Here is a 25,547-nt window from a genome sequence, read left to right on the forward strand (position 1 = left end):
TAGAATGGGCTGTATATTTTTAATCCAAACTTCGTGGAACATTTTTAGGCTCATTAATTTATATCAAAAATAAAAGTTGTATAAGCAATATGAGCCTGTGTCGGCCGCCGTGTTGTGATGGCAGCTAGCTTCGCCTACCACACCGAAAATCCTGGGGTCATGCATCGGGCGAAGCAACATCAAAATTTTAGAAACAAGTCAAGGGCTCGACCTTCGGTAGTGTTTGGCAAGCATACTCAAAACTCATAAAACTAGTAGGTCCCGCCAATTTGTAGGAAAAATTAGTAGGAAAACGACGATAATCGAAAGGGAAGCTTTATTTATTTTTTAATTTGAACCTAGCTGGAAAATTATATACATATACATAAGTTACGTCGAACCAGCCTAAAAATATTCCACATAATTTGGACTTAAACATATACTTTATGTGTACCAAAGTGTGTATATAAAGGAAAAGCAGAAAAAGGCAACACTTAACGACCAATTAGAAAGCGTGCAGAGGGGCATTCATATGGCTAAGTGGAAAGAGAGCATCCATCTTTCTAGTGTATATGAAGTACGAATGTTGGAGACTCCAAGTTCGAGACTACCGAAAAGATAGCTGATGAAGCAGTGAAACTAAAAAAAAATCCTGGTAATAATCGTCGTTTTCAATTTTGTTATTTCTTACTAATATCAACAACAAAAAAGTTGTATTTCAAGGTTTTTACAATTGTGTATAAAGAACAATGTTGAGTAATTTATTACACGTTTATGATAATAAACTTATTGAGAGCAATATTATGTACCCTGTAAGTTCGCCTTGACAACCAAATGCCCACTTGGATCAATATTTACTTGCATTCTACGAAATTGACTTAGCTAAGTAATCAAAAATGTTTCTAGTATTATAAAAAGCGAACTAAGGAGTGGCAATCAACGTCCCAAGCACTCAGTGTGCCAAAATCCGCCTGTAAGCCTTGGACTGCTTATCCATTCAATTTATTATACTACTAAAATAACATCACAACACTTTATGTATGTAAATATTTTATTATGAATTTTCTTGTTTAAGTAGTAGTTGTCTACTTATAGTTCTCCTGTGAGATATAACTACACATTGATGTAATTTTTGGGCGAGAATGGCTATCTTGTTGTTTTTGGATTTATGAATTAACAAGCAAACTAACCAAAAAATAAGTATGAATGGTGCGATTTGAGATTGAAGGCTTCGGCTTATACCTTTGATGAATTTTAGTCAAGTATAATCGTATTGCAAGTTCTGGTAATTAGTAGCAGTAATGATGAATAAGCTTCCGCAATCTAATTGCCAAGCTCACATATGCGAGGTATTTTGTTACAAATATGAATGTACTTATCATATGCATACTTCGTATTTAGCAGGAAAAGCTTTGGCGATTCCAAGCATCCCATGGAACGAGGAGGTGGAGAGGCGTGTGGGTTTAGATGGTTCAATATGTTTATTTTATATCTTTCCCGAGATGATCAGGATCAGGGCCATCGAAAAGCATGGGTATACGTGGGTAGGACTACCCACCCTCTAATAATAAATAGTCGATAAAAATTATTTCAAATAGTAGTTAAGGATTACAGTTAAAACTTCATTACATTATTAGTTTTTGATTGATTACTGATCATGCCTTATGTGTAGAATTATAAAAGCCTACCACTTTTAACGCCTTTCCAAATTACGCATACAGTTTTTCTGCATTTTTCCTGCCCTGGTCGGGCTAGTATATTAATGGCGCTTGTTACCGTAATGCTATGCATCCGTATCCGCAAAGGGACATCAATATCGATGGATATTTCCAAAATCTTCAGCGAGTATTTTTATCGCTACAACAACAACAACATTATCATGCCTATTCGATTTAAATGGCTGCTGGTTTTATCTCCTTTTCTCTTCTCAAACTACGGAATATCAATATAAATTTACCATTTCGTGCATGGTATACAAATAAGAACAGAACTTTTGCCTTATATGAAAAGAATTTGTTTCGTTTGTGAGCTGTAGCATAGGCAAAAACAAAGAAAACGGTGGCCATTCTATATCAAAGTGAATCTATTAGATCCACCCGAAAGCTACGGAAAAAATAAAAAACAATACTAACGAAAATGTCAGCAAAGAGCTTCCCAGTAGTTCTAGCAGTGGCAGGATAATCAATACGAAGAGCACTTTCCCATGGCCCTATTACCATGCTCATTATAAAGCGTTTTCGGTGGATATTTCTCAAGAAAATTATAGGACGCCCGTCCTGTAAGGGCAAGAGTGTGATATTTCTCAAGGTTTTTAGTTTCTACGTATGCCAGTCTTAAAAGCGCACATGAAGTGGATAGACGGGAATCGCCCATGCTACAAAGAGTATAAGAAATCTCATACCTAGTGGCAGCCCGCAAATCTACAGGGTTGCATTTATAAACGAAAGAAGATACAAATTCGATGCTGCTCAATATATACATCGATAATTCCTCGATAACATTCCAATAGCATTTCATCAACAAAATGTTAAATCACCGATAACACATCGATAACAGCTCATTAAAAACCCATAACTCGCGTACAACAGATCTATAACAACCCGATAGCAAATCGAAAACCTTCGGTAAAACATCAAGATATTTTCGATAACAAATTTTTAACTTTTCAATTACAAACCGATAGCTCGTTGACGAAAAAGCCGATAATTCGTCGATAATAAAGCAATAGCTCATCGATTACGATGGTTATTGATAAAAAATTTATAACCATTTGCCAACAAATGGATAACTTATCCATACCTCATCGATAACATGCCAATAAAAACTGTTATCAAACGGTCAAAATAATGTGATACCTCGTGGATAAGACGTCCATGACATAACAGAACAGCGGTCGCAGTAATATTGTGCTAGCAAGCTCCGCCTACCATACCAAAGTTTTAGGGTCAGAGTTCCAGGAAGGGCAACATCATAAATCCAGAAAAACATTGTTTTAATTAGAAAGTTGGTTTTTTTTGGCCGAGTTCCCCTGGTCATCTAACAACAATACTAATATTGGCGCGATTTATGTCCGAGAAGACTTAGGCCGAGATTCTCTTCCAATTTTCTTCGTGCTTCTTTCTAAATTTCCTCACAAATGGGCAGGACGGGACCTATATATTTTAACTAACTCTGAACGACGGCGGCCACCGTGGTGTGATGGTAGCGTGCTCCGCCTACCACACCGGATGCCCTGGGTTCAAACCCCGGGCAAAGCAACATCAAACTTTTTAGAAATGAGGTTTTTCAATTAGAAGAAAATTTTTCTAAGCGGGGTCGCCCCTCGGCAGTGTTTGGCAAGCGCTCCGGGTGTATTTCTGCCATGAAAAGCTCTCAGTGAAAACTCATCTGCCTTGCAGATGCCGTTCGGAGTCGGCATAAAATCATGTAGGTCCCGTCCGGCCAATTTGTAGGGAAAATCAAGAGGAGCACGACGCAAATTGGAAGAGAAACTCGGCCTTAGATCTCTTCGGAGGTTATCGCGCCTTACATTTATTTTTTTTTAACTCTGAACGACAACTGCAAGGCAGATGTATTTTTGCACTGAGAGACTTTTGATAGCAGAAATACCATGGTTTGTTTCCAATGCACCGCCCCCGCTTAGAAAGACTTTTTACTAATTGCAAATTGTTTTCTTAATTTTCAATATTGGTTCCGCCCGGGATTATATCAAGGACCTTCGGTATAGTAGGCGGAGCACGCTACCACAACACAACGGTGGGCGCCGGGTACTTTTTGTTAAACGGACAATTTTTCGGATCCGCATAATTTTTTGAGGGTCTTTTTGGAAAAACGGATGAGTTCTGGAACCGGAACCTTTTTCAAAATCGGGGTTCCAAGGTACGTTTTCTGATCCGCCTTTTTTTTTTAGACCCACCAACTTTTCGGATCCGAATACTTTTTTAGAACCGCGAACCTTCTGGGATCCTGGTTTTACTAAGAACCATTTCCTTTATTTATTTTTTATTTTTTATTTCCTTGTTAAGATCCAGGTAGTTTTTTAAAACCGCAATTTTGTACTTCGCATAACTGGGTGCTTTTCGGATCCGGGTACTTTTCATACCTATGTACTTTTTAGAAATGCATCCTTTTTTAAAGCGGGCTATTTTGAAGAATCGCTCAGTATCGTGTACTTTTTTAGAACCTGGTACATTTTAGAACCGTGTAACTTGGTTAGCTGGTTGATTGCTGTGCTTTCCGGCCGAAGAGACTGAACCCAATTAGCGCACCAATATTACACAACAGATTCTGCACCTGCCGTCAAAGCGTATTGGCACTCTCTCCAGTGCCCTGTTATGGTGGAGTGATCATGAATGTGATATTCTGACGGTTATTGAGTAGAGGCCCTACATTTCTCTGCTTGTAGTCAGACCATTTTTGTTTGGTGATTTTGCAGATATCTGTGGAGTACCAATAGAGAATTGCAGATTTCTTGAGATTGATTAGAAAATCACTTTTTATCGAAAAAAGTAGCTGGTGCACCGTGACTGCCTCAGGGGTATCTAGCAACGCACCGGCATTTGCCAGCTCATTCACTTTTTCATTGCATTCAATATTCTTGTGACCGGATTTCCAAGTGTGCACGATGGCCACAAGATTTCCTGCTTCGCTTTCGATGGTCTTCGAGACCGTTAATATATTGTGAATCTAGGGCTTTGCGCGTTGCTTGAGTGTCCGAGTATATGCGTACCTCATCGACGCTCATCCGATTCTCTAACTGACAAGCCCACTCTACACCTAATATCTCTGCTTGTGAGATACCAGATGAGGTTGGAAGACGGATGGAAATTGCGACTTGTTCAGAGAAAACCACCGCACTGCACCAACACTGCAGGCCAATTTGGATACGTTGATGTATAGTGCGGTTGGTTCTTGAACAAAAAAAAAAAAAAAAACAATTGACTAACATTTTCATTGCAGTAATTAGGTTTACAAAGTTTTGGAAATCTATTGGACTTGGACGAATTTCATTATACTTCGCTATTGATGCTTGCAATAGTCAACTAAACCATAAGAAATGCTATCCCATTTATGAAGGAATGCCTCCAATTGTAATGATAAAAATACTGCTTCTTACTTACTTACCTAGTCAATATATTTAGTTAAAGTGTTTTTAGATGTACACTTCAGGCTGTGCTACAAAAAAAAGTTCGAAATTCTGGCATACACGAAAGGTCTTACGTTTTTTCTCCGTATCGTTTTATTATGCTACTAAATTTGCTTTTGTTATTGTATTGTCTTTGCTTTGGTTTATATTATATTACAGCAACGGGCAATCGTACTCGATATAAGTAAGTCCACTCTATCACCATCGTGTAGACACACCATTAGTTTTAGCTAACGATGGCACAGCTGCTCTATGGAAAATTGGTTATTAAATTTCTTTCCTTCCTTGTCATTGAGTTCACTTGATGCAACAGCCGTCACTTAGCTTATTGGTCATCTATATATGGAAGTTATTGTGTCTGATACAAGACAACTGTTTGATATTTTATGTCATTGTTATATTGGTTTACTGAGTATTTTGTTGGTATTTTTGTATAAAGAGGGGAATCTATACATAAATAGTAAACATATAACATCCTTGACGTCATAGCACATTTTAGTTAATATTGTTTTTAAAAAAAAGTTGACAGCAATCCTCTCTGTGCGAAGGTTTAAAATATTTGCTAATTTAAATTGAACACACACTCATGAAGATAAAGTAATACAACAAATATTCGTGAGGATATGTGCAGTAGTGAGCACGAAAACAGCAGTGGAAACTTAAAGATGAAGACTCTACGAGCACTAAAACGCGCATGATATAAAATTCATGATGAGCGAATTTAACGCCATGGCAAGCAAGGAAGGTGTTTTTGGCCCCACGGTCGGAAAGTTCAGCCTCCGCAACAAATCCTCCCCATAGACTGAGGATGACTGACTTGGTCGGTTCTCAAAACGTGATCATAACAATAAATAAAGCAAGCATAAATACATACATCAATCTACATAGCTGTCCTGTGATCGAGATATGTGTAACCAGATCGACCACGTTGTGTTTGAGATGTACGAACGATTAGGGGAACAAACAAAAAACGCAAAACAAGTTAGATGTTAAAACGCTGCAATCGCAATAGACTGACAATGGTTTCACAACTTGACTCTCACAACTGCTCTCCGAGAGAACAAGTGAACACGACGGAACACAAGAGCAATTGATACATATCTCTAAAGCACTTCGTACTGCCGCTGAGGAAAACATGATAAAGAGTGCCACGCTGAAAACGAAAGCCTAAAGAGTACGTTAAAAGCGAACAAAATTAGACTAGTATGCGAACGCTACCGCGAGTTGAAAGGCGAACGCAGACGCCTTTTAAGAAAAAAGTAGGGACAAAAAGGCATGGGCTCGAGCTGCTAGCCACCAGAAATGCCAAAAAAACTTGCACTCGACTGAAGATCTTAAGCTTCGGGAAAACTTTTGTAAAAACGAACACGGCGACGTGGTAGCTGTTATTCTGAGTATGCCTAGATTCTGCAAGGAATACTTACGTGTGGGTGGTCCTTGATTAGGAGCAACTAGACACACACTGGTAAGATGACGACGAAAGCAGCCGACTGTGACGAAGGCAGAATAGCAGCAGCCATTTTAAAAAACAACAGGCGCTGGTGGATTGCCTGTAGAGTTGGTAAGGAGCACACATCAACTTCTTCACAAAATATGGTCAAACCAGTGAAATCTAAGTGTTTATTCGCAGTCAAAAGAATCGGAATGATGCAAGTTGCCACAAATATCGCGAAATCAGCCTGGAAAGTGTCCCATATAAGGTCCTATCAAGCATATTGTGCGAAGAAAGGAAGCCCATAGCGAGATAGCTGATTGTACCTTATTAATGCGGCTTCAGATGTGGAAGCCTACCAGCGTTTTGATTTTCACTCTGCGCCAAAACTTGAAAAAAAAAACGGGAAAAAAGAATTGACAGACAGCACCTCTTCGTCGATTTTAAAGCCGCCTTCGACAGTACCAAAAGTGGCTGCTTTAGGCCATCATGCCGAATTCGGTTTCCCTCAAAAATTATATATTGCTTTGCAAAATGACACTGAGCAACAGCTGATATTTAGAAAGTCCTCTTTTATCAGTTCTAAACTACACAAGGTTTCAGGCAGCATGACAATCTATCCTCCAATTTGATTAAATTGATGCGGAGAAAATTATACAACTGCAAAACTTAGCTGCTTTGGAACAATTTTCTTTTAAAATGCCATCAATGGCCTTAAAACCAGCGCCATAAATTCATCTTACTCCAAACTAGAAAAGGGAAGTGGAAAATTTGGTTTGACGGTGGTTTAGGAAAAAAAAATACTTGACACACAGACAATTTCGAGAAAGTTACAGACTTCCTTTATTTGGATCCAGCACAAATACAAACAACAAAGTTAGTTTAGAAATCTTGGGAAGAGTTAATCTTGCCAACAAATGCTACTTTGAACTGAGTGGGGTCGCACCCGTCCTTTCCTCTATCGGCAAATGAAAATCATGCTGTACAAGTCACTTATCGTACCCGTACTGATATATGGTGGAGAAGCATGGACCATGAAAACATCAAATGAAGCGGCTCTGTTAATGTTCTTGAGAAAAGTTCTTCAAAATCTTTATGGTCCTCTACGGGTTGGCGAAGGTGAGTACCGAGCTAGACTAAATGATGAGCTGCTCAAACGTTATGCAGACACCAACATAGTCCAGCGGATAAAAACACAGCGCGTGCACTGGTCAGGTCATGTAAATTAAATATTATGATCCGACAAAAAACAATTCTATAGCAACCCACATATGGAAGTAGAGAAAGAAGGCAAAGCCCTCCACACTTTGTCCAATAAATTTAAATGACAGAATATCTATACCACTGCCATATATGTGCTCGCTACTGTATATCGAACAACTATTCCAAAATGGTGTAGAGGCATAAAGTTGTTGATAGGAAATAAAGCCGATTACATATTGTACTAGTTGACAGGGTAATTTTGAAAATGTGCACATGTGCAAGTAAAAAAAAAAAATAAATGTAAGGCGCGATAACCTCCGAAGAGATCTAAGGCCGAGCTTCTCTTCTAATTTGCCTCGTGCTCCTCTTGATTTTTCCCTACAAATTGGCCGGATGGGACCTACATGTTTTATGCCGACTCCGAACGGCATCTGCAAGGCAGCTGAGTTTTCACTGAGAGCTTTTCATGGCAGAAATACAATCGGAGCGCTTGCCAGACACTGCAGAGGGGCAACCCCGCTTAGAAAAATTTTCTTCTAATTGAAAAATCTTATTTCTAAAATTTTAATGTTGTTTTGCCCCACTTGAACCCAGGGCATACGGTGTGATAGGCGGAGCACGCTACCATCACACCACGGTGGCCGCCATGTGCAAGTATTATTTTGAAAAGTGACATCATGCAACTTAAAGCCTACATAACCCTTTACTCTCAGCAGTGGCTTTAAATGAACCGGTTCTACAGCGGCGAAGTAAGTCTTCTCCTCCGAAACCCTCGAATCGGCCGGAAAGAGAAGACACCACGCTCTCTGCACCTATCGGTGACTGTCTGAGTGGAAAACGTGCTCTCAATATATTTTCAACCTTCGTATTTCGAGACAACAAAGCGTAAGCTTTACGGTTATCTTTTTTTCTTCTCAGTTTGATGGGGCTCACTTCCTTATAGCAACACGACTTCTTTCTCTCAGTTCTGGCTGCCGCTATGAATCGAAATAAGCTATCGCTGATCCTTGAGTGTGCAATTTTCATCAGACCAGAGATGAGACTTTGAAGCTTCGCTTGTTATAAACCCGCTTTTCATACACTCAGTCTGCCATAAAGCGTGCAGTAAAAGAAGCGGTGCTCTCTAGCGAGTGTGTCAGTACAAGCAATTTTCATTACAGATATCGGCATTGCCAAACGAGTGCCTAGCACTGGAGAATGCGCGAGTGTGAAAACTTAAAGCATCTATATCGCTCCGTAGCCTCACTGCCGTTTCTAATTGGTACTCTTTAAATACCCGCCCAACTTTTATCATCCTCACACTGCATTTCAAATAAGACCGTTAACTACGTTATGCTTGGTTTCATTATTCAACAGTGCAGTCATTGAAAAGAGGGGACTTTAGGCTCATGATGGATATTCTGACCAAACACTGTCTTCTCTCGTCCCATTATTTTAGATTTGGCCTGGTCAGTGATATCAGATGTAGGATGTAAGTCTTGAAGATAAAAACGATCGATCACGTCTTGTGTTCGTGCCCTGCGCTCGCAAGACTAAGTTTTCAGCTATAAGGAGCTGCACAGCAATCAGAACCAGAAACAGTAAGTAGCATAGGTCCGAGAAAGCTTTTTTTATTTTCCAAGAGGACGGAGATATTTTATAACATAGGTATTGGTTTCTGATTGAGTTTTTCAGTTTGGTCGTTCAACAAACTTCTATTAACACTATGGACGTATTCAGTTTATGTGAGGTCCTCACTGACCAGCTTGTTCAAACTTACCTTACCACATATTTCCATTGATATAACGTTGTATTGCTATTGCATACCTACTTCCGCTAAATCTCCTTTCAAAAACAAAATATTTGGCATCAATGATGACCTCATGAATATACTTTGGCATTGTTCTTTTGAATTCACACATTTTCTGTCGCCTTAAGTAATTTGTCAAAAAAAAAAAAAAAAATTGTATCCATCTAATGCCACTTGCGTGTTTACCGTGGCAAAAACAAAGCTCTAAATAAAATCTATACACAACATATACTTACGTAAACTGTTTCAAATATGCTTTAACTGCTTCGATTTATAAATAATATATATTTTTCCCAGAAAAAGAAATCAAATAAAAACAAGTAAGGAAGGCTAAGCTCGGGTGTAACCGAACATTAAATACTCAGTTCAGAGCTGTGGAGACAAAGTAAGGGAAAATCACCGTGTTGTAAAAAGAACCTATGGTAACCCTGGAATGTGTTTGCATGACATGTGTATCAAATGGAAGGTATTAATGAGTATTTTAAAAGGGCGTGGGCCTAAGTTCTACAGATGGACGCCTTTTCGAGATATCGCCATAAAGGTGGACCAGGGGTGACCCTAGAATTTGTTTGTACGATATGAGTATCAAATGAAAGGAGCTAATGAGTATTTTAAAAGGGCGTGGGCCTTAGTTCTAAAGGTGGATGCCTTTTCAAGATATCGGCATAAAGGTGAACCAGGGGTGACTCTAGAATGCGTTTGTACAATATGGGTATCAAACGAAAGGTGTTAATTAGTATTTTGAAAGGACGTGGGCCATAGTTCCATAGGTGGACGCCTTTTCAACATATCGCCATAGAGGTGGACCAGGGGTGACTCTAGAATTTGTTTGTACGATATGGGTATCAAATGAAAGGTGATAATTAGTATTTTAAAAGGGATTGGGCCTAAGTTCTATAGGTGGACTCCTTTTCGAGATATCGGCGTGGACCAGGGTGACCCTATAATGTGTTTGTACGATATAGGTATCAAATTAAAGGTATTAATGAGGGTTTTGAAAGGGAATGCCCTTAGTTGTATATGTGAAGGCGTTTTCGAGATATCGACCAAAATGTGGACCAGGGTGATCCAGAACATTATCTGTCGGGTACCGCTAATTTATTTATATATGTAATACCACGAACAGTATTCCTTCCAAGATTCCAAGGGCTTTTGATTTCGCCCTGCAAAACTTTTTCATTTTCTTCTACTTAATATGGTGGAACACCCATTTTACCAAGTTTTTTTCTAAAGTTATATTTTGCGTCAATAGACCAATACAATTACCATGTTTCGTCCCTTTTTTCGTATTTGGTATATATCTATGGCATTGTTTTCATTTTTCGTAATTTTCGATATCGAAAAAATGGGCGTGGTCATAGTCGGATTTCGGCCATTTTTTACACCAATACAAAGTGAGTTCAGATAAGTACGTGAACTGAGTTTATTTAAGATATATCGATTTTTGCTCAAGTTATCATGTTAACGGCCGATCGGAAGGACAGACGGTCGACTGTGTATAAAAACTGGGCGTGGCTTCAACCGATTTCGCCCTTTTTCACAGAAAACATTTATCGTCCTAGAATCTAAGCCTCTACAAAATTTCACAAGTATTGGTAAATTTTTGTTCGACTTATGGTATTAAAATTTCCCTAGACAAATTAAATGAAAAAGGGCGGAGCCACGCCCATTTTGAAATTTTCTTTTATTTTTGTATTTTGTTGCAACATATAATTACTGGAGTTGAATGTTGACATAATTTACTTATATACTGTAAAGATATTAACTTTTCTTTTAAAATTTGAATTTAAAAAAATTTTTCTTAAAAAGTGGGCGTGGTCGTTCTCCGATTTTGCCAATTTTTATTAAGCAGACATATAGTAATAAGAGTAAATTTCCTACCAAATTTCATCATGATATCTTCAACGACTGCAAAATTACAGCTTGCAAAACTTCTAAATTACCTTCTTTTAAAAGTGAGCGGTGCCACGCCATTGTCCAAAATTTTACTAGTTTTCTATTCTGCGTCATAAGTTAAACTCACCTACCAAGTTTCATCGCTTAATTCATATTTGGTAATGAATTATCGCACTTTTTCGATTTTTCGAAATTTTCGATATCGAAAAAGTGGGCGTGGTTATTGTCCGATATCGTTCATTTTAAATAGCGATCTGAGATGAGTGCCCAGGAACCTACGTACCAAATTTCATCAAGGTACCTCAAAATTTACTCAAGTTATCGTGTTAACGGACAGACGGACGAACGGACGGACGGACGGACGGAAGGACGGACATGGCTCAATCGAATTTTTTTTCAATACTGATGATTTTGATATATGGAAGTCTATATCTATCTCGATTCCTTTATACCTGTACAACCAACCGTTATCCAATCAAAGTTAATATACTCTGTGAGCTCTGTTCAACTGAGTATAAAAAATAAATAATAATAAAGCTTAAAAGTATCTGCTTATGGCATCACATTTTCAAACATAAACACACTCACGAACTGCACTCAAGCATAATTAATTAGGTCTGGCATTGGTGCTTAGCGGAAAAAAATGTTGGAACCCTAATTTATTACAACAAAGTAACCCAAGACCAGAAACTGAATATATTTATTAGAATCTGTAAACGAAAACCATTTAAGTTGCAACAAAAAATATTGGAGTTGGTTATGGCTTGATATGGTTTTGATTTTGCACATATGCTTTTAACCATTTTGTCCTTCTGTTGCTAATCTTAAGAATAATCAACTATTCTGCACCTTTTTTCAATGTCTTGAATCACTGAACTGTCAAATAAATACACTCAAATATTCTGTATATAAAATGCTTTTTGTTAACAGCACTACTAAATTAATACATCTTCACAATTAATGTATTCGCGTACTTCACTTATAAATAAATTAATAAGCAAATACAAGGAGCAATATAATTCCGAATCAATTAAGGCCAAGCCTCGTGCATCGTGTTATACAAAATTTACCCTAAAAATTGGCGGGACATGTTTTACGCCGTCTCCGGACAGCAAGGATGATGAGTTTTCACTGAGAAAATTTTAATGGCAGAGTGTTTGCCAAATTACTGCTGAGGGGTGACCCGCGTAGAAAAGCGTTTTTCTAATTAAAAAAAAAACCTGTTTCCAAGTTTCTGGTGTTGCTTTGTCTGCTCGCAGTGATAGCTGGAGTAAGCTACCACCACACCAGGGCGGCTGCATTTCAAAATCAAACTGAATAATAATACCTTCCATTGCGCTGCTTTTTCACTCTCAGTTTTCGCACCATAATCTTTTCCCTGTTGCTAGAATTTTCGTGAAAAGCCTTCTCAAATAGTGTTTAACGGCGTGATCGTTGGTCAGGTTTCGTGATATGGGCTATGGGCTTTCTGACCTCGGACACTCTAGCCTTCTTACCAGGTTCGACTTAATCCCGGACAGCACGGATTATTGTATGCCGATAACTGCTCCCTATACAACCCTCACCCCAGTGTTTCCCCCGAGAGAGGAGTGGGGATGAGGGATCATCTGTAGCAGGGGTCCGGTTAACTTGTTCACGGATGGGTCGAAGTTGGACGTACAGTTTGGTGGGGGGTCGTTTGTCAAGACCTAAATGTAAGCCGGAATTTTAAGTTTGTTTATCACTGCAGTGTATTCCAATCGGAAGTTGCTGCGATTAAGGATGCGGTGGATGAAATGCTATCCAGTGTTTCTACGGTTAGGGAATTTAACATCAACTCTGATAGCCAAGCGGTTATCTACGACTTGAGTTCAACTACAGTGCGATTGAGGGTGGTTTTGGAGTGCCTGACTTAGCTCGCCATTGCATCGAAGTATTTTATAATTAAGATTATCTGTGGACCGGGCCATAGTGAAATCCCGGGCAAATGTGAAGCGGATCTCTTAGCCCGAATCGGTACAACAGAACCGGATGAAGATAGCTGTAGCCATACCCCACACACATCAAAGCGGGTTAGGTGGGCAGAATATACCCGCGGTAGGTAGGCCTGTCGTAAGAGGCGACTAAAATACCAGATTCAAGGGGCTGTGTAGCGCAACTCTGCAGGTTGCCAGCGCAATATATAGCTTCTCCAAACCTAATTGAAAACCTCACCTATCCGCGGCGAATCCTGTTTCACTAACAGACGAGGCTCTGGCGACCCAAAGTCGTCATGAAACTTGGTTGTGGGGAGGGAGGAGATGGTCTGAAGGTTTAATGTGGCCACACAAATCGTTCCCGAGATGGTCGGGCTAGCACCTTAATGGTTGTGTGGTAACGGAGCGTACCGGATCTGCATCCGGCGAAGGACCATCACATCGATAACACTCCCCAAAGCATACGGGGAGCAACGTTATCGCTACAACAACAACAACAACAACAAGATAGCTTTAGGGATTTCGCAATTCCGCTGACCACCTGTGGGTTGCTCCTCCACAGCTGGGCCTCGGGTCAACTCAGCACACTTTGGGCGGACGCCACCTCTTGCAGGGTAGCCACATCTTTCTGGCCGAAAGTGGATGCCAAAGGTTTGCCGAAATAAATGGGTTCACTAAGGCTCACCTATAAATGGTCATTTAGGTTTTGACAGGGCATTGTCCCATGGATATCCATGTGGTACGTTTCAATATAACTCGATCCTGCTGCAGCTGTATGGAGGATGATGAGGAGGTATCATCAAATCACTTTATGCTCGTTTGCCTATCTTATGCCAGAACTTCGGTCGCGATTCACTTGGATCTCGCGAGGATTTATCCAAGGTTGAGATCGATATCATTCGGAACTTTATCGTTTACCACACAACGATTCTCTAACTAGCTATACCTACGACACCATTATTTTATTATATGTGGTATCACAACGGACCTTAATGTTGTCCAGGTGAGTTTCCCTTATCAGGTCAGCTACCACCTAACTTAACCTTAGTTCGGCCGACGAGTCACCAGGGTGACTTTTGCATATTCCTCCCTCAAAAAACACATTTTTAATCAATCTTTTTAACTCATTTTCCGTAACCTCTTAACTTTATGAACTTTAAGTCGAAAAAATACAAAGAAAAAAAGGTTTTATAATCTTAGTAATTTACAACTCTTTTAAAACGTATTTGGCCGACGAGTCACTGCGGTGACTATTTAATTATTTAATAAAAAAACATATTTTTAATAAATTTTGTTAACTCATTTCCCGTAACATCCTAGCTTAATGAATTTTAAGTAGAAAAAATAAAAAATAAGGTTTTATAATTTTAGTCGTAGACAACTGTTACGGGTTGAACACTTTTATTCTTTTTCTGGCAGTCACGGGTGTGACTGCGTCGGCCAAAAATGAGTGCAAAAATCATAGGCTGAACCAGCGTTAACCTAACTAAAATGGTTTATTTATTTGTCGTCTCTGTATATAATATTGGCGTTGTGTATAACGTGTACCTCTACAGCTTACGTTATTTCATATGCGCTCTTTATTGCAATGGCTATGTGTAAGTAATGTCGTCTGTGCTCTTTGCTGCAGCTCACATGTGTGCGTAATTATTTGTTGTCTCATCAGCTTACACTGCTGTTATTGCTGTACAACATTTATTGACTAGCGGCATAGTGACTATCCGATATTTGTAATATCCGGCATACTTCTAAGAAAATTTTGAAACAAGAAAATTTCCAATAATTGATTCGTACAATTGGAGTTTTATCTAGAACTCATAGTTACAAATAAATATATTATTTCAGCTTAAGCTTTAATATTTGCTCCAACGTATGCGTTTATTGCAAAAATAATATAAAGTACGCCTAATGCGCGTTCATAATTTAGGTGATGTGAAATTAAGAAAACGAATTTTACCACAAAAACCCATTAACTTCCATTAAGTTACAAGTGTTGCTGCTTTAGAAACATCTGTCCTAAAAGCATAGATTAAGAACTGTATTAGCATGCTAAATACAAAAAAAAAATTACGTCTATGTGGAGGTGCGTTACACTTTAACAAAATGTGTGTAAGGCACGCTTTCTTCTCAGTGCAGCCCAAAATAGTTATGTTTTTCTTTTATTGGTGATAATAAGCTTGTAGATAATTTCCGTACAAGATTAATAAATTTCCCTTTCAGAAAAATAATGTGAACAAATACATATGATTTATGATTCATTCTATAATTTATTATTTATTGTTATGTAATTATTTGTCTCTACGCGCATATTTGTTTTACCTACTAACGGAAAGTGATGGTTTTCTTTTATCGTATAAAAAGCAATAAACACAAGGCGCGTAATACCTCCGCAGATATTACGGACGAGGTTCTCTTCTAGTTTGCGTTTTTGCCTGCAAATTGGTGGAACGAGATCTAAATATTTTACGCCGACTCCAAAGGCAGATGAATTTTCACTGAGAAGCTTCTCTTGGCAGAAATGCAATCAAATTTTTGCCAAATGACTACAGAGGAGTGACCCCGCAAAAAAACTGTCTTCTAATTTTTGATTTTGATTTGCATGATCCCATGATCTTCGGTATGGTAAGTGGAGCACGCAAGTTTTAAAATTTTATGGCCAAATGCAAGCTAATGCTAAAAGAACACATCCACCGTCAAGCAGACGAAAGATGGCTACAAACACCGGGGTGTTGAATATCGAAAGAAACCTGGCCAAAATGGGATCCTAAAAGATCCTGTCACGTGTACAACCTAAATAGGGATACAATTTCCACACCTGTGGGGGTACTAACTGGTCATTGCCTTATAAGTAAGCATGTAGAAAGGTTAGGTGCGCCTTATCATCGATGCTGCAGGTGTTGTAAAGCGGAGGAAAAGCGGTATTAAGAAGTGGAAACGGTAATGCACCTCATCTGCAACTGCCCGGCAATAAGAAGCTCTTTCTGGGTGCTCTTTACTTACTTACTTAATTGGCGCTTAACCGTCTAAACGGTTATGGCCGTCGAACAAGGCACGCCTGTTGCTCCTTCGCTCCGCCAACCGGCGCCAATTGGTCACGCCAAGGGAGTTTAAATCGTTTTCCACCTAGTCCTTCCAACGGAGTGGGGGCCGCCCTCTGAGAGAGGACTTTACTTTTCAATTGCCTACCTAGTCAAAAGTAGCATTTATTGGCAAGATTGATTCTTCGCTGTATTTCAGTCTTGATGTTGTTGCTAGTGTTTTTGCTGGTTCCCAAATAAACGAAGTCTTTTACTATTTCGAAATTATGGCTGCCAACAGTAGCGTGGTTGCGAAGGCAATCAAACCCATCTTTACCGCTTCTTTTTCCAGTTTGGGGTACGCAGAACTAACAGCGCGGGTGTTTAGGCCGATGATATCGATGTCATTAGTATATGCCAGTAATTGCACGCTTTTATAGTATATTAATCCAGTGCGGTTAAATTCTGCAGCTAGTATAAATTTCTGGGTGCTCCATTTCTATATAATCTGAGCCAGGTTGTGAAGTATGACGTCAAGGACCTGGTAGCTTTTATCAGCTCCTCAAAATGGTTCGAAGAGGAAAGGTAATGGTGTTTATTCATGGTATCACAATGGGCCTAATATCACTGGTCTTAGTGTGCCCTCGGGCAGCCACCTCAACCTAACCTAACTATTATAATGTTTAGAGACAACTCATCGTACCTTAAATACATCCATATCAATCACAATCAATTTGAACTTTACCAAGGGGTAACAGCTAACAAGTCAAGTTAGGAAAAAGTCTTTTTTGAGATGTCTATGTCTGCGACTTAATTCATCCAAACGACTGAACCAATTTTTTCGAAAATTTGTGCGTATGTTCAAGGGGATTTAAAGATGCTTAAGATTTACACTTTAGTCCTTCCTTTTACCTTTCCGGGAAGTGGAAAAGGGGCTGACTCGTTCAAAAAATTTATGGTGATATTTGCTTGAAGTCTAGCACAGGGCTAGCTCTTTAACTGGCTTATTATTTGAGAAACTTCCTGAAAGCGGATCAAGGACTGAGCTATTACAAAAAATTTTATTGATGCTGCGATTTGCATGAAATTCATTACACGGGTACATCTTGGACTGAGTTAATATTTGAAAAACATTTCTTACCATAAAATTAATCAATGGCCGACCTTTTCGAAAAACTCCTATTTATAAAGTGATTTGCTTGAAATTTTAACAGTTCCTTTACGCCACAATGCCGCTGGACAACAAGGCCAGCACATACCTTTGCACTTCAATTAAGAGTGCATTTCACTCAGGCATAAAAGGCAACGGTGAATATGGAGTGAGTTGGTTCAATTATGTGATTGGCTCATCTGTAAAGCAACAAAATGTGTCTGTTCAAATTGTCAAAATCTGTGTATTGGTGTTGGTGCAAATTGTATGGAATAGAAACATAAAATTTAGCAGTTTTTGTATGTGTAAGGAAATGTTGCCAATGTGTTGATTTCATTTTGAGTTTGCCATCTCCTTCTTTTGACAATCCCTTCGGCCATCCAATGAAATAAATCAAATCAGCTGATGAGATGAGCCAACCATATAATTGAACCATGATACCAATGAACTGCAAAAATCGAACACAACAACGTTCGATTACATTCGGCAACATGATCTTGTTCAATGATCCAACTTGCTTAAACGAACATAATCGACATTGGTTTAAAATCAACCAACTTATTGCATGCGTCAATACAATCAATTCAGGCGTTTGATCGTTTGCCTCAACCGCGATTACATTCATCGGAATGAAAAGGCAAATATGAAAACTCCATGCGTCTAAATATTTGCATGATTCTTCTGCCCTTACGTCACGGCGACAAGCTACATATAAACATACATATAAACATTGCTTATGATTCTGTTTGTTTGCCGAACTAAACGATACTAATTGTCGTGCTTTGATTTTATTATCCGCTTGCCTTCGTTTGATCAATACAATCGTACCCACGCAAAACCTGTTCGGTCATTTGATCGCAATCATGCTAACAGAGTCTTGTAAAGACAGATGCTGAGTTTATTCAATTGCGAGTTTATTCTGTTATGAGTTTATTCAATATGAGTTTATTCGCATGATTGAATGTGAATGGAAGTTTTAGTGTTTGATTAAATCAAGAAAATTGTGATTTTTGCAGTTCTCTGTTGCATACAGTAAAGAGCGCATATGACCTAATATAAACCTCATATATGACATACGGAAACGAGAAATAAAAGAATTATTAAAGAAGACTTTTCGTGAAAATTATAGTCTCTGGGAGCAATATGCGAAAGAGGTAACCGAGAGTATAAAAGCGAGGCAAGCTAATGAATAATCAATCAGTTGATTTCAAAACGTTGTGAGTGAAGAACGCGAGTAATTTAAAGTAAAGTACTACTACCATAGTAGTTTGTAAATAAATCATTTCGGTACACTGAATATTTCAGTTATTTATTGGATAGTTCAGCAATTCCAGCGATAACAGAAAGTGCAGAATAATCAAGAATTTCTAAAGCTTCGTAACAATATCCATTTGGCAAGTCACTGTAATACTACAACTTCTGGTCCCACAGGACGGAGTTGAAGCTTAACTTCTCGGAGCAATTTCAAGGGGCCTGCGAGAAAACTGCGCAGACTATAGGGTACCTACGTCGATTAATGGAAAAAATAGGTGAGCGAAGGCTGTGTATAAGAAAGCTGCTAGCTTCTGATTCAGATTCTATACTTATCTGCGGTGCAGAAATTTGGGCGGATGCAATAAAATTCCCAAAGTATTTACGAGCTATTACCTCAGTCTAACGCAGAGGAGTGCTACGAGTTGCGTCAGCTTACGGTAAGGCATCCGTAGACGCATTATTGTAATGGAGGGAACTATACCGTTACACCTTCTCGCTGAGGAGAAGAAGAGAAATACGCAGAGATGCCGATGCCGTACAGGCGCGAAAATAATCCATCCGACGCTGGTAACAGCAATGGAACTGCAGTGCTACAGGTAAGTGGACCAGGGAGTTTATTCGAGAGCTGGAGACATGGTTAGAGCAGCCACATAAAGAGGTCGACTTTTACCTGATACAGTCTTTAAGTGGACACAGCTTCCTCAGGGAATATTTACACAGAATGGGCGTGCTTGAAGATTCGAATTACTTGTACTATGGGCTCATAGACTATGCACGCTAGATCTTTTTCCAATGCGACTAATTTTCACAGCAACTTAGGCGGGTGAAAGGAACACTAGATGGCATGTCTCCGGGCAGTATCATCCATAAGTTAACCTGCGGAATTGACAGATGCGACATGCTCAGCAGATAGGCAGATGGTGTCTAATGCCTTGAAATAAGGCGGCTTGGTCGGTGTTAGCAGATGTAAAAAGTTCTGGTTTGAGAAGGAAACGATCGATCGCGTTTTGTGCTTGTGCCCTGCGATTGCCAGAAAAATACTCAGCTATTAGAACTTATACGGCTGTAAAATCTAGAAACAACAAGTTGCATAGGTCCTAGAAAGCTTCTACTATTTGCCAAAATGACGAAGTTATTTATAAAATACATTGATCTGGTTTTTGGTAGGGTTTTCTGTTTGGTCTTCAAAAAATCTTATGGAAGCACAATGGACTCATTCAGTATACGCAACATCCTCGCGGAACGGGAAGTTCAACCTAACTTACCTCCCCCTATCGCTCTATATCCCCTCCTCGTCTACGCTTAATTCTCATTCTTCCCTTCTTACCTTTACCCCAAAATCTTTCCACCAATCACTGGTGCCATTGTCTTGGGCGTACAACAAACAATTTATTATTTCAATTTATCAAAAATATTTTTCAAATTTTTTTTGTCGTGCCTTTTGTTTTCATTGACGTAAAGGTGCTTCAAATAGCTTAACAAATTAAATTATGCTTACCAACCGCAGGGTAATATTCGAAATACAGATATGTCGTTATTTCATTTTTTTATTTTTACTTATTTGTTATGTTTGTATTATTGCCCATTTTCCTTTGTGTAAATCTTAAATACTTTATTGTGCTTTGTATACTTTGATCTGGTGCTTCATTGTTTACGATACTATTTTAGCTTTGCTCTTTTGTTACGATTGCACATCTGGACATTCTTCAGTTCAGTGGTGCACTGGAGAGCTTCGTAGATCTTCGGAAAACCATTCGGCGTACACATACATATTTTGTGAGCGCAGCGAAAATGATTCCACAAAGGAAGCAGTTTAAGTTTGTATATCAAGCAGTTAACATCTCACGTGTTAGTTCTATGCACAAACATTCTCATTGTAATCACATATCTACTACAACAAAAAAATTTACATCAATATCAATTACAAAACCCATTGTATAAAGCAATATGAGCAAAGCTCGCTAATTAAAAACATATGATCATATTGATATAATAGTAACAGCGGAAATATTAAAAACAAATACTATAAAAATCCGAATAAATGTTACTAAGCTTTCAAAAGCGCGCCTAAAAATCATATCCACACCATTAGGAATAAACTACATACAGAGTGTATGTGCCTACATGGTGATCTAAAGGAATATAAACAAAAAGGCAACTCTTAGAGACCAATTGTACAGCGAACAACGGGACATTCATATGGCTTAGCAGCTTAAGGCTTGCACTGATATGAATGTTGGAGATTCGAGTTCAACGCTCAGCTCCCGAAAAGCTAGCTGATGAAGAATTGAAATTCAGAAACATGTCCTAGTAACCATCGCCGTTTGTAAACTTACCATTTTTCTCTAATATCAATTACAAAAACCATTGTATAAAGCAATATGAGCAAAGCTCGCTAATTAAATACAAAAAAAGTTACGTTTGCGTTTGAAGCTCTGGCGGCATTGTGCACCACTACTAGCTGTATTTAATTATTTCTTAACTGTCGAACTTTTTATACTCATTTGAGCAGAGCTCACAGGTATGTAAGTTCCTGGACACTCTTATCAGGTCGCTATTTAAAATGAACGAAATCGGACTATAACCACGCCCACTTTTTCGGTATCGAAAATTTCGAAAAACCGAAATAATGCGATAATTCATTACCAAAGACAGATAAAGCGATGAAACTTGATAGGTGGGTTGACCTTATGACGCAGAATAGAAAATTAGTAAAATTTTGTACAATGGGCGTGGCACCGCCCACTTTTAAAAGAAGGTAATTAAAAATTTTGCAAGCTGTAATTTGGCAATCGTTGAAGCTATCATGATGAAATTTGGCAGGAACGTTACTCCTATTACTATATGTGTCATAAATAAAAATCAACAAAATCGGAAGACGAACACGCCCACTTTAAAAAAAAAATTTTAAGTCAAATTTTATCAAAAAATTGAATATGTATACAGTATATAAGTAAATTATGTCAACATTCAACTCCAGTAATGATATGGTGCAACAAAATATAAATATAAACGAAAATTTCAAAATGGGCGTGGCTCCGCCCCTTTTCATTTAATTTGCCTAGAATACTTTTAACGCCATAAGTCGAACAAAAATTTACCAATCCTTTTGAAACTTGGCAAGGGCATAGCCACTATGACGATAACTGTTTTCTGTGAAAATTAATGAATGAATGAAGCCACGCCCAGTTTTAAACACAGCCGACCGTCTGACCTTCCGCTCGGCCGTTAACGCGATAACTTGAGCAAAAATCGATATATATATACTAAACTTAGTTCACGTACTTATCTCAACTCAGTTTATCGTGGTATTAAAAATGGGCGAAATCCGACTATGACCACGCCCACTTTTTCGGTATCGAAAATTTCGAAAAATGAAAAAAAATTCCATAATTTTATGCCAAATACGAAAAAAGCATGTTGATTGGATTGGTTTTTTGAAGCAAAATATAACTGTAGAAAAACCTTTGTAAAATGGGTGTGCCACCTACCATATTAAGTAGAAGAAAATGAAGAACTTCTGCAGGGTGAAATCAAAAGCCCTTGGAATCCTGGCAGGAATACTGTGGTAGCGGGTGTCGGCGGTAGCCGACAGATGCTGTTCTGGGTCATCCTGTTCCACATTTTGGTCGATATCTCGAAAACGCCGTCACATATACAACTATGGGCCACTTCCTTTTAAAACCCCCTTAGTACCTTTAATTTGATACCCATGTCGTACAAACGCATTATAGAGTCACCCCTGGTTCACCTTTATGGGGATATATCGAAAAGGTGTGCACCGATAGAACTATGGCCCACTCCCTTTTAAAATACCCTTTAATACTTTCCATTTGATACCCATTTCATGCCAACACATTCCGGGGTTGCCCTAGGTTCATTTTCCCTTATTTTGTCTCCAAAGCTCTCAGCTGAGTATGTAATGTTCGTTTACACGTGAACTAAGCCTTCCTTACTTGTTTCTATTGAAACTTTATATAAAAAGTTTTTTTGCTTTGAAACGGTTTCGTCACGTTGTGCACTTTTATGCTGCGGCTTTGAGGCAATTTCTTTTTACATTGAATAACTTATTTTAGATATTTTATGAGCTGTTTTTTATAAAGAAAAATGAAATTAAATTATAAGTGGATGATATCGATTTTAATGTTTTATGGCTAAATTTTAAGTAGCCTTGTTTTTTTTTTTTTTTACTTTTTAACGTGGGTAAAGTGGGTGCTTCAAACACCAGATGTCGATTACTCTCATTCCATGAAATGTGTAGAATGACATAGAATGCAGCTATCGGGGCTGTTTTCAGTTCTCGCGTACTACTAAACATTGGTAGCCTGCAAACTCGCTCTTACTTTTCGGTAGGCTCTTTTTTGTGTGTCTGTACACCAGAAAAGGTCTTCATAGTATAGGATATTCGCTACAGTCGTTTTAAATACTCAAAGAGAGAGAGAGAGAGAGAGAGGGCGATTGCCCCCGCGTACACCACAACATTTTGTTAGATGCATAAAAGGCCATCGATGAACTCTTCATTCTCTCTTCGAAGGTGAGCACTGCAATGTCATCTGCGTACGCCGGAAACGTCACCGGTCCTTCTTTGAAACGCGAGAACAGTTGGTTTAACGCCTACATCCAAAGAAGAGGTGATAATACCCCTCACCCCCTTCTTCTCCTGTGACGTGTCTCTGTTCATTCATTTAGTTGCCTCGCACAAACTCCATCGTGAGGTAATCATCTTGCAATTTAATATGCAGCCGATCCAAACTGGTTATGGCTGGATTTACTTTAATGTAAATAAGACCATCAAAGATCGCCCCTTTATAGACAGTTTTAAAAGCCCCGGAAAAGTCTAAGACAATTTATAAAGCAAACGCCTTATATTCCAGGGCTTTCTCTATGTTTATAGCAATCCGCGTCTACCGACTTGCCGACTTTGTTGTAAGCATGTTGCATTGTGACATATATTTTTTCATCCACTTTGGACTTTATGTACGCATCTAGTAGCCTCTCATAGGTTTTCAGCATAATATATTCGACCGATCTTATCCGCCCTAGTTAGAAAAACTAAACGAGCAGTCCGCCAAGAGTTAGATACATGCTTCAGTCTTAAGCACATGCCGCTTGTTCTTTTAGGCATTGCACGTTCGCTCCACTATAGATTTGTAGCATGGCAGGGAATATCTGGTCCCCGCGATATAAACTTAGAGAAAGTCTTCACCGTTCATTAAATCTTAGTATCAGTCACCAAGCCATCAAAATGTAAGTTCTACCTGCGGGCTCTTCTGAACCATCTCCCGATGCTAAACGTGTCTCGAAAAGCGTCCTAATTTTCTCTCCACCATTACGAGACCATTTCCCCGTTCATTTTCGTTTATTACTCCCTGGAATATATTTCCCCTTACTAGGACTTTCTCACTTCGTTTTCTCTATTAATCCCTGGACTATATTCCCCTCGCTAGGAGCGCGCTGTTTCGCTGTAGTACTCGATGTCCTTGCAGAAATTTTTCCACGAGACTTTCTTCGCCCTGCGGCAGAGTTGCCAGACCTCGAGGCAGCAATTAAGCTGGGCCCTAGAAAACTGCTAGTATTTGCCAAGAGGACGGAGTTAGTTTATATCGTATGTGTTGGCACCTGATTGGGGTTCTTCTGTTTGGTCGTCAAACAAATTCTGGTAGCACTATGGGCACATTCAGTCTATGTGAGGTCTTTATTGACCGGCCAGTTCAATTTAACCTTACCCTCGCCCTGCGAATTTCACGCTTTTCCCTGCATGTTTCGCTTTCAACGATATTGGCCAGCTTGAATATGTTTTTAACTATCCTCCAAGACTCAGCTACTTGTTCCGATATGGCGGCTTTGCTTTTCCTCTGAATCTTCCAAGAGGGCAAGCTCTGTTATACGCAGTCATCAGCATCTTTTATAGGAAGTTATTGAATTCCACATTGGCAAACTCTTTGGCTTGTCCAAGTTTTACTTCTACATTTTTCTAGAATTTATGTCCATTTCGTTGATTTAGGGTTTATAAAGGTTTCTGTCTTCTCAAACCTCTTAGGAGAATCCTGAAGCTTATATACCTGAATAACGGTCTGCAAGATTATGAAGAGCATGTGGTCTCTTTATATTTCTTGCTTAACTTTTTGATTGCCTTCTTTATAATTAAATAAAAATAATAAAAAGATTTAAGTTAAACGGTTTTATTGAAAATAATACTTATATTAAGTAACAATAATACTAAAGGGTGGAAAATAATTAGGTGGGTCCTAGGCCCTCATCAATCATCATCGTTGTTCACACAATTAAATAAAAGCGTTGGATGCGTCAAATTTAGTAGATTGATGAGCAGTGTGATGACTAGTACCTGGGACCTACCTAATTATATTCTAGCTTTTAGTATTATTATTACTTAAAGAAATTATTTTTTACAATAAAACCGTTTAACTTAAACATTTTTTTATTATTTTTTTTCAAGTTTTTAGTCTTTATTTAATATTTCCTATTATTTCTCATTTTATTTAGTTCATTTAGTGACTCATTGTTACAAAGATTCTTTCCTGACAATTTGGTACAATTTAAGTCCTCAATACATAACCCAATAATACTTTATTCGACTTAGCGCCACGTATGCTTTTCCCTCCTCAAAATCCAAAGTAGGTTGGTGTCAATTCTACCGGACTGTATGTTATATTTTTTTAAAATATGAGCCAAGTCGGACCGCAAATACGATTTTTTGAAATATTT

At 38.6% G+C, this 25,547-nt stretch overlaps 1 protein-coding gene across 1 annotated transcript in view; it reads left to right on the top strand.

Annotated features, from left to right (window-relative positions):
- dpr4 (defective proboscis extension response 4) overlaps positions 1–25,547 on the top strand; it is a 222,029-nt gene that overhangs the window by 193,468 nt on the left and 3,014 nt on the right. The window lies entirely within an intron of this gene.

Source organism: Eurosta solidaginis, chromosome 1 (genome assembly GCF_040869045.1).
Source record: "Eurosta solidaginis isolate ZX-2024a chromosome 1, ASM4086904v1, whole genome shotgun sequence".
Lineage (NCBI taxonomy): Eukaryota > Metazoa > Arthropoda > Insecta > Diptera > Tephritidae > Eurosta > Eurosta solidaginis.